Source organism: Scyliorhinus torazame, chromosome 2, assembly GCF_047496885.1.
Source record: "Scyliorhinus torazame isolate Kashiwa2021f chromosome 2, sScyTor2.1, whole genome shotgun sequence".
Lineage (NCBI taxonomy): Eukaryota > Metazoa > Chordata > Chondrichthyes > Carcharhiniformes > Scyliorhinidae > Scyliorhinus > Scyliorhinus torazame.
In genome coordinates this window covers 120,890,157-120,904,349 of record NC_092708.1, presented here as the reverse complement: position 1 = coordinate 120,904,349, position 14,193 = coordinate 120,890,157, and the positions used below count along the sequence as shown (strand labels likewise).

At 51.6% G+C, this 14,193-nt stretch overlaps 1 protein-coding gene across 7 annotated transcripts in view; it reads right to left on the bottom strand.

Moving 5' to 3' along the window:
• The window catches only part of rapgef4a (Rap guanine nucleotide exchange factor 4a), a 631,693-nt gene that overhangs the window by 268,018 nt on the left and 349,482 nt on the right, over positions 1-14,193 (bottom strand). The gene's annotated exons all lie outside the window — the stretch shown is intronic.

The window sequence follows — 14,193 nt, the reverse complement described above, 5'->3', positions numbered from 1 at the left end:
TACCACATTCACCCCCTGTTAAAAAAAGAGCCAGCGGGGTGATGGCCAGTATTACTGTCGCGTCTTCATGGTAGGACCAGGTATTGCAGGTACCATGCTATCGAGGGTTGCGGAGAAAGTTCTTGCGTTGTTAATTTTATTCTTGGTGCTTCAATCAGACGATCGGGCGGCCTGGTCGTCCTACTGGAGCGTCTAAGTTTCGGCGGCGATCCTGGTGAGGGCCCTGGCAGTAGTGACTCCGGGAACGTGGTGTCTTCCTCCCAGGCAGTTTCATCACCCCGAGGCGGCGCTGTAAGGTCGAAAGATGGGCAGAAGGAAGGGGTGCCTATAGGGGGCGTCGGTGCCTGCTCGGCTCTGGGTCGGGGTTCTGGCGGCAGTACTGGCCCTCCGGTCAGGTATGGAGGGGGTGAGGGGGGGTGGGGTGGGGGCAGTGGCTCGGGCGCACGTGGGACTCCGGCGGGTGCCAGGTCCCGGAGGGAGACCGTATCTTGGCGTCCGTCGGGGAACGCTACGTAGGCGTACTGGGGGTTGGCATGCAGCAGGTGGACCCTTTCGACCAGCGGGTCCGACTTGTGCGCCCTCGCATGTTTCTGCAGCAGGACGGTTCCGGGTGTTGCTAGCCAGGTTGGGAGCGAGGTCCCCGAGGAGGACTTCCTGGGGAAAACAAGGAGACGTTCATGAGGCGTCTGGTTCGTGGTAGTACATAGCAGTGACCGAATGGAGTGCAGGGCCACTGGGAGGACTTCTTGCTAGCGGGAGACTGGGAGATTCCTGGACCAAAGGGCCAGCAGGACGGTCTTCCAGACCATTCCGTTCTCCCTTTCTACCTGCCCGTTTCCCCGGGGATTGTAGCTGGTCGTCCTGCTCGAGGCGATGCCTTTGCTAGGCAGGAACTGGCGCAGCTCGTCGCTCATAAAGGAGGACCCCCTATCACTGTGGATGTATGCGGGGAAACCGAACAGTGTAAAAATAGTTTGGAGTGCCTTGATGACGGTGGTTGTGGTCATGTCCGGGCAGGGGATGGCGAATGGGAACCGGGAGTACTCATCAATCACGTTCAGGAAATACGTGTTGCGGTCGGTGGAGGGGAGGGGGCCTTTGAAGTTCATGCTGAGGCGTTCAAAGGGACGGGAAGCCTTTATCAGATGCGCCCTCTCTGGTCGGTAGAAGTGTGGTTTGCACTCCGCGCAGATTCAGCGGTCCCTGGTGACAGTCCTGTCCTCCTCGATGGAGTAAGGCAGGTTCCGGGACTGAACAAAATGGAAGAACCGGGTGACTCCCGGGTGGCAGAGGTCCTCGTGGAGGACTCGGAGGCGGTCTACTTGTGCGGTGGCACAAGTGCCGCGGGATAGGGCATCAGGAGGCTCGTTCAGCTTCCCGGGACGATACAAGATCTCGTAATTGAAGGTGGAGAGTTTGATCCTCCACCGCAAGATCTTGTCGTTCTTAATCTTGCCCCGCTGTGCATTATCGAACATGAAGGCCACCGACCGTTGGTCCGTGAGGAGAGTGAATCTCCTGCCGGCCAGGTAATGCCTCCAGTGCCGCACAGCTTCCACTATGGCCTGGGCCTCCTTTTCGACCGAGGAGTGGCAAATTTCGGAGGCATGGAGAGTGCGGGAGAAGAAAGCCACGGACTTGCCTGCTTGGTTGAGGGTGGCGGCCAGAGCTACGTCAGACACGTCGCTCTCGACCTGGAAGGGGAGGGACTCGTCGATGGCGCGCATCGTGGCTTTTGCGATGTCCGCTTTGATGCGGCAGAAGGCATGGCGGGCCTCTGTCGACAGGGGGAAGGTTGTGGATTGGATTAGGGGTCGAGCCTAATTAGGGACCCATTGTGCATAATAGCTAAAGAAGCCAAGGCAGCGCTTTAGGGCCTTGGGGCAGTGAGGGAGGGAAAATCCATAAGAGGGCGCATGCGTTCGGGGTCGGGGCCTATGACTCCATTTCGCACTACGTAGCCTAGGATGGCTAGACGATCGGTGCTAAACACGCATTTCTCCTTCTTGAAGGTCAGATTCAGGAGGTGATTTACGGAGAAATTTACGGAGGTTGGTGTTGTGGTCCTGCTGGTCATGGCCGCAGATGGTGACGTTGTCAAGATACGGGAACGTTACGTGTAAGCCATACCGGTCAACCATTCGGTCCATCTCACGCTGGAAGAACGAGACCCCGTTTGTGACACCGAAGGGAACCCTTAAAAAGTGGTAGAGCCGCCCATCTGCTTCGAAGGCAGTGTACTGGCGGTCGCTATTACGGAGGGGTAGCTGGTGGTAGGCAGACTTGAGATTCACTGTGGAGAAGACTTTGTATTGCGTGATCCTGTTTACCAGGTCGGCAATACGGTGAGGGGGTACGCGTCCAGTTGTGTAAACCGGTTGATGGTCTGGCTATAGTCGATGACCATCCTATGCTTCTCCCCGGTCTTTACCACCACTACTTGAGCCCTCCAGGGGCTGTTGCTCGCTTCAATGACCCCTTCCTTCAGCAGCCTTTGGACCTCGGACCTGATGAAGGTCCGGTCCTGGGCCCTGTACCGTCTGCTCCTGGTGGCGACGGGTTTGCAATCCGGGGTGAGGTTCGCAAACAGGGAAGGCGGGTCGACCTTAAGGGTCGCGAGGCCGCAAACAGTAAGGGGGGGTGTAGGGCCGCCGAATTTAAAAGTCAGGCTTTGTAGGTGGCACTGGAAATCCAGTCCCAGAAGGGTGGCTGCGCAGAGGTGCGGCAGCACGTATAGGCGGAAATTGCGGAATTCCCAGCCTTGGACGGTGAGGTTCGCGAGGCAGAACCCTTTTATCTGCACCGTGTGTGACCCGGAGGCCAGGGAGATCCTTTGTTGGGTGGGGTAGGTGACCAGAGAACAGCGCCTTACCGTGTCGGGGTGGACGAAGCTCTCCGTGCTCCCGGAGTCGATTAGGCATGACGTCACGTGGCCGTTGATGCCGATCGTCGTGGTGGCCTTTGCTAGCGTTTGGGGCCGACTCTGGTCCAGGGTAATGGAGGCCAGCTGCAGCAAGGAGTGAAGATCGGGCAGCGCATCGTCAGCCGTGTTGGGGGCTTGAGGCCCCATCCAAGATGGCGCCGTCCATGGATCGCACATGGAGTCCGGGGACTCCGAAGATGGCGGCGGGGAGGAACAAAATGGCAGCGCACTATGCTCCCACCAGGCGGTGGCCAGCTTGAGGAATGGCTGAGGATTGGGCACCGCGTTCACCGCGCGGGCGAGGCAGACCGCGGCATAATGGCCTTTCTTGCCGCACCCTTTGCAGGTGACGGTGCGGGCCGGGCAGCGCGCGCGGGTGATTCGCCTGGCCGCAGAAGAAGCAGCGTTGGCCGGCGGCGGTAGCGGGGCGCCTTGCCGCGCAGGCCTGCGGAGTTAGCGGGTAAGTCTGGGGGTTATGCGGGTAAGTCTGGGGGGCTGCCACAGCAGGGTGCCACGCAGCCCAGGGGGGCGCGGTGCGCGCGGGGGCGTACGCGAGGGCGTTTTTGTACGCCACGTCCATGGACCCTGCCAGGGCCCGGGCCTCAGTGAGGCCCAGCGTCTCCATTTCGAGCAGCCTTCGGCGAATTTCGGGGGAGATCATACCTGCCACGAAAGGGTCTCGAATTAAAAGTTCGGAGTGCTCGTTCGCCGTCATCGCTGGGTAGCCGCAGTTTTGGCCCAGCACGATCAGTGCTTTGTATAAATCTTCTAGCGTCTCATCTGGGCTCTGCCGTTTCGTTGCCAGCAGGTGACGGGCATAGACCTGATTCAGTGGACGAATGTAGTGTCCTTCCAGCAGTTCCATGGCTTTATCATAGTTCGCCGCCCCTTCGATCAGGGGGTAGATCGCCGGGCTGACCCACAGGCGTAGGAGGTGTATTTTCTGCATTTCCGTGGGGGTGTAGGTAGCCGTCTCGAGGTAGCTCTGGAAAAATGCCAGCCAATGCTTAAAAATCGCAGCAGAGTTTTCTGTGTGCGGGCTGAGCTGAAGGCACGTCGGCTTGATGCGGAGATCCATCCTTCAAAAGTACTTATCTGATTAAATTGATACACAATCAATACGCTTGAGTCCACGTGGAGTCATATCGATTCAGCTTTAATCAGATAGAACTGTACCCAGCAGCGAAGTTACAGAAGTGAAGGCTGCTGGGACGGCATTGGTTCTTATACCCCGCCTCTCAGGGCGGGGCTATGTACATTGCCCAGTGGTAGACCCCGCGGTCTAGCCAATGGTTATTCCTCTCTCTGGTACCGCAATACCTGGTATTACCACACAGGGCTGTGACATTGTGTACGTGTAGAGGAGGGAGAGGTGAATGGCTGACAGGGCTGAGATTGTGTACGTGTAGAGGAGGGAGAGGTGAATGGCTGACAGGGCTGTGATTGTGTACGTGTAGAGGAGGGAGAGGTGAATGGCTGACAGGGCTGTGATTGTGTACGTGTAGAGGAGGGAGAGGTGAATGGCTGGCAGGGCTGTGACATTGTGTACGTGTAGAGGAGGGAGAGGTGAATGGCTGACAGGGCTGTGATTGTGTACGTGTAGAGGAGGGAGAGGTGAATGGCTGGCAGGGCTGAGATTGTGTACGTGTAGAGGAGGGAGAGGTGAATGGTTGTCAGGGCTGTGATTGTGTATGTGTAGAGGAGGGAGAGGTGAATGGCTGCCAGGGCTGTGACATTGTGTATGTGTAGAGGAGGGGGAGGTGAATGGCTGGCAGGGCTGAGATTGTGTACGTGTAGAGGAGGGAGAGGTGAATGGCTGACAGGGCTGAGATTGTGTACGTGTAGAGGAGGGAGAGGTGAATGGCTGACAGGGCTGAGATTCTGTACGTGTAGAGGAGGGAGAGGTGAATGGCTGACAGGGCTGTGATTGTGTACGTGTAGAGGAGGGAGAGGTGAATGGCTGGCAGGGCTGTGACATTGTGTATGTGTAGAGGAGGGAGAGGTGAACATAGAACATAGAACATAGAACAATACAGCGCAGTACAGGCCCTTCGGCCCACGATGTTGCACCGAAACAAAAGCCATCTAACCTACACTATGCCATTATCATCCATATGTTTATCCAATAAACTTTTAAATGCCCTCAATGTTGGCGAGTTCACTACTGTAGCAGGTAGGGCATTCCACGGCCTCACTACTCTTTGCGTAAAGAACCTACCTCTGACCTCTGTCCTATATCTATTACCCCTCAGTTTAAAGTTATGTCCCCTCGTGCCAGCCATATCCATCCGCGGGAGAAGGCTCTCACTGTCCACCCTAGCCAACCCCCTGATCATTTTGTATGCCTCTATTAAGTCTCCTCTTAACCTTCTTCTCTCCAACGAAAACAACATCAAGTCCGTCAGCCTTTCCTCATAAGATTTTCCCTCCATACCAGGCAACATCCTGGTAAATCTCCTCTGCACCCGCTCCAAAGCCTCCACGTCCTTCCTATAATGCGGTGACCAGAACTGTACGCAATACTCCAAATGCGGCCGGACCAGAGTTCTGTACAGCTGCAACATGACCTCCCGACTCCGGAACTCAATCCCTCTACCAATAAAGGCCAACACTCCATAGGCCTTCTTCACAACCCTATCAACCTGGGTGGCAACTTTCAGGGATCTATGTACATGGACACCTAGATCCCTCTGCTCAGCCACACTTTCAAGAACTTTACCATTAGCCAAATATTCCGCATTCCTGTTATTCCTTCCAAAGTGAATCACCTCACACTTCTCTACATTAAACTCCATTTGCCACCTCTCAGCCCAGTTCTGCAGCTTATCTATATCCCTCTGTAACCTGCTACATCCTTCCACACTATCGACAACACCACCGACTTTAGTATCGTCTGCAAATTTACTCACCCACCCTTCTGCGCCTTCCTCTAGGTCATTGATAAAAATGACAAACAGCAACGGCCCCAGAACAGATCCTTGTGGTACTCCACTTGTGACTGTACTCCATTCTGAACATTTCCCATCAACCACCACCCTCTGTCTTCTTTCAGCTAGCCAATTTCTGATCCACATCTCTAAATCACCCTCAATCCCCAGCCTCCGTATTTTTTGCAATAGCCTACCGTGGGGAACCTTATCAAACGCTTTGCTGAAATCCATATACACCACATCAACTGCTCTACCCTCGTCTACCTGTTCAGTCACCTTCTCAAAGAACTCAATAAGGTTTGTGAGGCATGACCTACCCTTCACAAAGCCATGCTGACTATCCCTGATCATATTATTCCTATCTAGATGATTATAAATCTTGTCCCTTATAATCCCCTCCAAGACTTTACCCACTACAGACGTGAGGCTCACCGGTCTATAGTTGCCGGGGTTGTCTCTGCTCCCCTTTTTGAACAAAGGGACCACATTTGCTGTCCTCCAGTCCTCTGGCACTATTCCTGTAGCCAATGATGACATAAAAATCAAAGCAAAAGGTCCAGCAATCTCTTCCCTGGCCTCCCATAGAATCCTAGGATAAATCCCATCAGGTCCCGGGGACTTATCTATTTTCAGCCTGTCCAGAATTGCCAACACCTCTTCCCTACGTACCTCAATGCCATCTATTCTATTAGCCTGGGGCTCAGCATTCTCCTCCACAACATTATCTTTTTCCTGAGTGAATACTGACGAAAAATATTCATTTAGTATCTCGCCTATCTCTTCAGACTCCACACACAATTTCCCATCCCTGTCCTTGACTGGTCCTACTCTTTCCCTAGTCATTCGCTTATTCCTGACATACCTATAGAAAGCTTTTGGGTTTTCCTTGATCCTTCCTGCCAAATACTTCTCATGTCCCCTCCTTGCTCGTCTTAGCTCTCTCTTTAGATCCTTCCTCGCTACCTTGTAACTATCCATCGCCCCAACCGAAACTTCACACTTCATCTTCACATAGGCCTCCTTCTTCCTCTTAACAAGAGATTCCACTTCCCTGGTAAACCACGGTTCCCTCGCTCGACGCCTTCCTCCCTGTCTGACCGGTACATACTTATCAAGAACACGCAGTAGCTGATCCTTGAACAAGCCCCACTTATCCAGTGTGCCCAACACTTTCAGCCTACTTCTCCACCTTATCCCCCCCAAGTCACGTCTAATGGCATCATAATTGCCCTTCCCCCAGCTATAACTCTTGCCCTGCGGTGTATACTTATCCTTTTCCATCATTAACGTAAACGTCACCGAATTGTGGTCACTGTGGCCTCGCCTCTTGTTGGCCTGTCAACATATTGTTTCAGGAAACCCTCCTGCACACACTGTACAAAAAACGACCCATCTATTGTACTCGAACTATATATTTTCCAGTCAATATTTGGAAAGTTAAAGTCTCCCATAATAACTACCCTGTTACTTTCGCTCATATCCAGAATCATCTTCGCCATCCTTTCCTCTACATCCCTAGAACTATTAGGAGGCCTATAAAAAACTCCCAACAGGGTGACCTCTCCTTTCCTGTTTCTAACTTCAGCCAATACTACCTCGGAAGAAGAGTCCCCATCTAGCATCCTCTCCGCCACCGTAATACTGCTCTTGACTAGCAGCGCCACACCTCCCCCTCTTTTGCCTCCTTCTCTGAGCTTACTAAAACACCTAAACCCCGGAACCTGCAACAGCCAGGTGAATGGCTGACAGGGCTGTGATTGTGTACGTGTAGAGGAGGGAGAGGTGAATGGCTGGCAGGGCTGAGATTGTGTACGTGTAGAGGAGGGAGAGGTGAATGGCTGACAGGGCTGTGATTGTGTACGTGTAGAGGAGGGAGAGGTGAATGGCTGGCAGGGCTGTGTGGTGGTATTTATTAGGGTCATGTGGGACTGTGAAGCCGTGATGCTATTGGCTGACAGATCCCGGGTCCTGGTTGGCTGCCGACTCCTGGCTCCGCACTGAAGGCAGAGAACAAGAACCCGAGCTTCTCCCGTTGGAAGACCGAGACCCCGTTTGTGACACCAAATGGGACCCTTAGGAAGTGGTATAGACGCCCGTCTGCCTCGAAGGCTGTGTACTTGCGGTGACCTGGGCGGCTGGGGAGCTGGTGGTAGGCGGACTTGAGGTCCACGGTGGAGAAGACCTTATACTGGGCAATCCGATTGACCATGTCGGATATGCGGGGGAGAGGGTACGCATCTAGCTGCGTGTACCTGTTGATGGTCTGACTATAGTCCACGACCATCCTTTGCTTCTCCCCCGTCTTTACTACTACCACCTGTGCTCTCCAGGGACTTTTGCTGGCCTGGATTATGCCTTCCTTCAGCAACCGCTGGACTTCAGACCGAATAAATATCCGATCCTGGGCGCTGTACCGTCTGCTCCTAGTGGAGCATACCTGCCACAATTGCATCGCGAATTAGCATGTCCGTGTGTTCGATTGCGTTCACCGGCGGGCAGCTGCAGCCCCGTCCCAAAATTAGCAGCGCGGCGTAGAATTCTTCTAGCGATTCTCCGGGACTTTGCCGTCTCGTCGCGAGTTGGTGGCGCGCGTAGACCTGGTTAACGGGCCGAACGTAGATGCCCTTCACAATGCGAGCGCCGCCAGGAAATCCTCTGCGTCTTCTATGAGAGGGTAAATTTCCGGGCTTACCCTCGAATGCAGGACCTGCATTTTCTGGTCTTCTGTGACCCGGCCGGGGGCCGTTCGGAGGTAGCCTTCAAAGCATGCTTGCCAGTGTTTAAATACTGCTGCCGAGTTCGCTGCGTGGGGGCTGATCCGCAGGCATTCCGGGGCGATCCGGAGCTCCATAGTCTTTTAAGCTCGCTTAATAAATTGTAGCGCACAATGACTTATGAGAGAGACGAGAAGTGATGAAGTCGATTCAGGCTTTATTAAGCGAGACCTGTCCCCAGCAGCTCAGCAACAGAATGAAGCTGCGGGGAGAAGCTCGGGTTCTTATACTCCGCCTTCAGGGCGGAGCCAGGAGTCGGCAGCCAACCAGGACCCGGGATCTGTCAGCCAATAGCATCACGGCTTCACAGTCCCCTCCCTGCCACCAGCGCACCCCTCGACCGCCCCCTTCTCGGGGGGATCGATCCTCCTCCCGTGCCCGCCCAGGAGTAAAACAGGAACAAACACCGAAACGCTCCCGGAGATGACAACGCCTGAACAAGCACTTGCACCACCACCGGGGCAGAGGCGATCGACGAGGAAGACCAGACCGCCCGCTCGACTCGTGGAATCCGCGTGACACCAAGAATGTTGTTGTAACAAAAAAAAAAAAATGTTTTCCTAATATTGTAAATAGTTTTCACAAACTTGTACCTAGCCCAGTGTAGGGCTAAAACTGTAGTAACATGTCCAAAATTTTCCTTCCAGGGCCAGCCTTGTAAACCCCTACCATCATGCGAACCACCACCCCGCCGGGTTCCTTTTTAACAAGGGGTGAATGTGGTGGTATGTATTAGGGGTCATGTGGGACTGTGAAGCCGTGATGCTATTGGCTGACAGATCCCGGGTCCTGGTTGGCTGCCGACTCCTGGCTCCGCCCTGAAGGCGGAGTATAAGAACCCGAGCTTCTCCCCGCAGCTTCATTCTGTTGCTGAGCTGCTGGGGACAAGTCTCGCTTAATAAAGCCTGAATCGACTTCATCACTTCTCGTCTCTCTCGTAAGTCATTGTGCGCTACAATTTATTAAGCGAGACTTGTCCCTGGCAGGGCTGTAATTGTGTACGTGTAGGGGAGGGGGAGGTGAATGGCTGACAGGGTTGAGATTGTGTACGTGTAGAGGAGGGAGAGGTGAATGGCTGGCAGGGCTGTGACATTGTGTACATGTAGAGGAGGGAGAGGTGAATGGCTGTCAGGGCTGTGACATTGTGTACATGTAGAGGAGGGAGAGGTGAATGGCTGCCAGGGCTGTGACACTGTGTATGTGTAGAGGAGGGAGAGGTGACTGACTGACAGGTTTGTGATTGTGCACGTGTAGAGTGTCGTGTTGGGTGCTCTGCTACACAGACGAACCAACACGGTTGCGGATGGTATAACTCAATTTTATTACTAACTATATTTACAATGGTAAACTGGTTACTGTGGTTCGTTCATTACCCTTGAATCTGTGGACCTATCCCTAACACTATCTTGGAATGGCACTCAGCACATGGTGGATGTCTGAGTGGCTTGCTGTGAGCTCTGTGCCCTGAGCTGTCTCCTGCTGGAATGAGCGGGAAGTGTCGTGTTCCCCATTTTATAGTGTGTATGCTCTTGCCTGTGGTGTTGTGCGTGTATTGATTGGTCCGTTGATCTGTCCATCAGTATGTATGTATGTTTGCACCATGATGTTTACCTGAATATCATGACATCCCCCCTTTTTTACAAGAACATGCGCCTATGTGATTATAAATAGATATGTGTACTGAGTGCAGCTTAATGTGTGTGTGTGCAATATCTACAGCATGTACATGAGGCTAAACTATATACATGGGGCGATGTCAGGTGCGACACAGCAACGAGGTTGTACCATAAACAAAACGCGTGGAAATGTTAAACGTCAAAACAAACTCCTGTAACGACAAGGTAAAAGAGAAACATATTAACACAGTGGTATGATGCATCAGAGAGTTCAATGTCAATGTTCAAACAGGCTCATAAGTCCAGCCTAGTAGGTGGGCAACGAATTTGGGTTGACCGTTAGGGTGGCACACCATTCATCACCCGGATTGACGCTGTTCACTGGCACCGGCTGGTGGGTCCTGCCTGGAGACATCCGGTTCCTATCAATGACTGCAACATGGAAGGCGTCCCGGTCGTCTGTGTCACTGGTTTGGATGTCGTCTGGGTACGACTCGTAATACGGAGGCTGAATGGTCCGCACGTCCCTGCGAGGTTGTCGGAATTGGGGAGCGTTGGAAGGTTGGGCTGCTTTACAGCAGGCAGCGTAGTGGCCCATCTTGTCACAGCGGCGGCATTGTCGGTTTTTTGCCGGACATTGCCGCTTTAAATGTGCGGCTCCGCAGTTGCCGCACGTCGTGACGTCTTGGCGTTCGTTGCACCATCGCGCATGCGTAGTTTGGTCTTGCGTTGTGCGCGCCTGCGCATCACGTCCCTCTGCGTCAACGTCTTTTTTGGCGCGCACAAACGCGGGAGGCCGCAGAAAGCGCGCAAAATGGCCGCCCTTGTCCGGGGTGCGGGCTGGGAGGAACTCGATCGCCTGGACCCGTTCGGCCTCGTAGGACGCCTGCCTTGCCGATTCGGGCGTGTAGGACCCCTGCCGCGCCGATTCGGCCGCTTGAAACTGGGAGTAGCGGCTGGTCGCGTTTTCATGAAGGACACAGGCTTCGATTGCGGAGGCTAGGGTGAGGCCTTTAATTTTGAGGAGGTGCTGGCGTAGGGCACCCGAGGTGACCCCAAAAACTATCTGGTCCCGAATCATTGAATCGGAGGTGGTGTCATAACCGCAGGACTGCGCGAGGATATGGAGGTGACTAAGGAAAGATTGAAAGGGCTCATCCTTACCCTGCAGGCGCTGCTGGAAGAGATACCTCTCAAAACTCTAATTTACCTCGACGCTGAAGTGTTGCTCGAGTTTGAGAAGGACCGTCTTGTAATTTACTATGAAACCTCCTATTCGCCTTCCGCGAACACCAGGGAGTTGTAGACATGGATGGCGTGTTGCCCTGCCATGGAGAGGAGGAGGGCGATTTTTCTGGTGTCCGAAGCGCTGTCCCTTTCGGTGGCGTCCAGGAAGAACTGGAAGCGCTGTTTGAACAGCTTCCAATTGACGGCGAGGTTTCCAGTGATTTGTAACGGCTGCGGCGTGCTGACGGTGTCCATGGCGCAGGATGGCGGATTCGTACGTAGGTCTCACAGTTACCGGGTTCCAATCCTGGTACTATGTCGTGTTGGGTGCTCTGCAGACGAACCAACACGGTTGCGGATGGTACAACTCAGTTTTATTACTAACTATATTTACAATGGTAAACTGGTTACTGTGGTTCATTCATTACCCTTAAATCTGTGGACCTATCCCTAACACTATCTTGGAGTGGCACTCAGCACATGGTGGATGTCTGAGTGGCTTGCTGTGAGCTCTGTGCCCTGAGCTGTCTCCTGCTGGAATGAGCGGGAAGTGTCGTGTTCCCCGTTTTATAGTGTGTATGCTCTTACCTGTGGTGTTGTGCATGTATTGATTGGTCCATTGATCTGTCCATCAGTATGTATGTATGTTTGCACCATGATGTTTACCTGAATATCATGACATAGAGAAGGGAGGTTAATGGCTGCCAGGGCTGAGATTGTGTACGTGTAGAGGAGGGAGAGGTTAATGGCTGCCCTTGTTCCAAATTTTAATAAATTTAAATATTACTATAGGGCTTCCCCATAATATCTCTTCACCCCCTCCCCATGAATCTTCATACTTTCCCACTGAATATTCATACTTTGCCGATGTGACGTCATGTCAGCGAGGTGGTTTACAACAGCTTGGGAACCCGTCAAGGGCACAAAGTCAGTATAACTCCCAGGAGGGGGGAGACATGTCCAGACAGTGCCCCCCAACACTGCTCCTTGGCATTGCCGGGGCAGGCATTCTACAGAGACCCATTGAGGGGGGAGGGGGGGCCTTTTGTGTGGTCTGTGGAGAGCTGGTATTCTTACTGAAACTCTCACACTGACAAATTATGGGATGATTCTGCCCTATATGTTTAATATTCTATGTAAATATTATTTTCAGTGTCATATTGTGGATTACGTCAGAGAATGATTCAGCTATTTGTCGCTAGTCAGATGGCTATTGCGCCAAGTAGAAAGGCTTTCTGAGCTACAGCTTTTAAATAAAACAAAGACATGCAAGTCTACTTCAGTGCTCCCAGCCTGCAAGATTTGGTTCATTAAAAATCATAGATGGAAAATCCTGGCCAGGATCTTGTATGAAAAGCATATAAATGATCTCAGTAGTTAACTTTTGTTGGAAAGATTTTAAACAATTAGTATTCGAACATTGGGTTCGGAGACAACACGCTTTCCATGGTCGAGTATTTGGTTCTATGAAACAGGTGTTCATGGGTTAACAAGGTGAACAGAATGGCGATAACACAACTCAGCATAAAAGAGCAGATTGTGCCAAAATTTTCATTCTGTTATTTTCAACGGATAGAAGCTAACGTGGGGTAAATTTTCCCCACAACTCCTCCCTCCCGCATCAAAAGCAGCGATCAGCCATCGATGGCTTCTCGTCTCACCACATCATTCACCAAAAAAAGCAAGCAAGTAAAAGAGATAGAAACAGAGGTGCCAAAGAGTGACAGCAAAATCAACAGAGAAAGAGAGCAGCAGTAACACAGTCAGCATGCATGTGGGTGTATTCTCTGACCCGAGTACAACCACGGAAGAGAAACATGTCAAAAAACATACTTTGCCTGCACTTTCTGCCCACAAACTTTACTTCCTAAATTTTTTTAAAATCAGAATAAAGTCCACATTTCCAATTCAATTTTCTGAAGTTAAATGACTCCGGTCATCATGTAGTTACAGGCTTTTTGCCACTAAATGGCATATTTTGCTCCATAGATCACTGGAAATGTCAACAATCATTCTTCATTGAGCAACTGTTTGTTTAGATTATCTTGTTATTTTTGTATTTTTAGCCTCAAAGTGCAAGTTAAGAACAAAATAAGTACAAAGATATTTTTATTAGATAGTATATTTCCTGGAGCGGTAAGATGAATTGATTTAATTCAGTTGCCCTTTATTTGTGCCCAGACTGCTTTGACTCCAATGTAGCTTTATAGTTGCTGCTGGTTGCACCAGGATAGATTGTTTGTGATTGGTAAGAGAGGAGTGTTGATACACTAACTGACTGAAGAGAACCGAGAGAGGGTGGACGAAAACAGGTGAATGAACAATGGTGAAAACAAAAATAGTTGAGATGAAGACTGTAATCTCAAAATGACAGCGAGTTTTGAGAATATGGGCTTTAGGAAGGTAAAAGCGAATTTCAGGAACTACGCTTTTTATTATCAACAACTACATAAAAGTCAAAGATGTGGAACTTTTGAGAATGAGACTTGTGAGAAACAGTGCTCTGCATAGAACAGAACCTCACACCACAGGAGGGCACCAGAATCAACTGATCAAACTGTTCGTTCACTGGGAATGAGAGCAAACATTCATATCCAAAACGTTCAATCTGTCTAAAATTGGTTTCACATCAGGTGTTGTGTTAATTCTGCACCTTTAACACCTAAAATTCTGCATCTCAATATCTCTGCAGATTGACATGAATTAAGTACATTACGTAGGTT